The following is an 826-nucleotide window of genomic DNA, read 5'->3' on the forward strand; positions in this document are numbered from 1 at the left end:
AGTAAAAGAGATTTTATATGAACAGGTAAATAATTAACATAAATATCAAATATTAATTTTTCGTTATTTTCTGGTGAATACAAACTATCTGGTTCTAAACTAAATTTTGTATTCATCTGACTTAAAATTTTTCTCAATTTGAAATGCAATTCTTCAACACTTTTTGCATCTACATTTAACGCATCACTTCTCAAATTAAAAAATGTTCTTTTAATGCCAAACTCTTCTTTGAGTTTCATTATTACTGTATCCCAAGTAGGGTTTATTAAAGTTTCCACTACTCTTAGTGCCTTCCCTTGCAGCCGATTACCTAAAACAGTTTGTAATGTACCTTGATGTTCAGCGGGTGTTAATTGCAAAACGGTTGTAACATCTCTTAGGTAATTACTTAATGTGTAATCGCTACTTCCATTGAATGCAGGTAAACTCCTTGCTTCGCGTAAACTTTCAGCTAATGTTAAGGCCATTGTTGTTATTGCTTTAGCTACAGTTGTTGTTGCTATTATTTGATTGCGTTTGATCTCCCAATGAAGCGTTGCGTTTTTTATTTTATTGCAGTTATTTTATCTCAACGATAAATCCATATATTTTTCCTTTTCAACGACGATGTCCTTTGAGAAATTTTTCCTCAAAAATCAAGAATTCCTTAGTTCCTTTTTTATTTGAATAAACATTTGCTTTACACACGAAATGTCCGATCGCTGAATGTGATAATTAGACTATGCACATCCCATCCTCGTCGCCAGTAAACTAATTTTCAATAAAAGGTTTAAAGCTTTATGAAAATAGTTTTTATTGAAGTAAAGTTTAACCTTTCTATTCGATA

Source organism: Rhagoletis pomonella, unplaced genomic scaffold (assembly GCF_013731165.1).
Source record: "Rhagoletis pomonella isolate Grant_MI unplaced genomic scaffold, Rhpom_1.0 Rhpom_scaffold_00003, whole genome shotgun sequence".
NCBI classification, from domain to species: Eukaryota; Metazoa; Arthropoda; class Insecta; order Diptera; family Tephritidae; genus Rhagoletis; species Rhagoletis pomonella.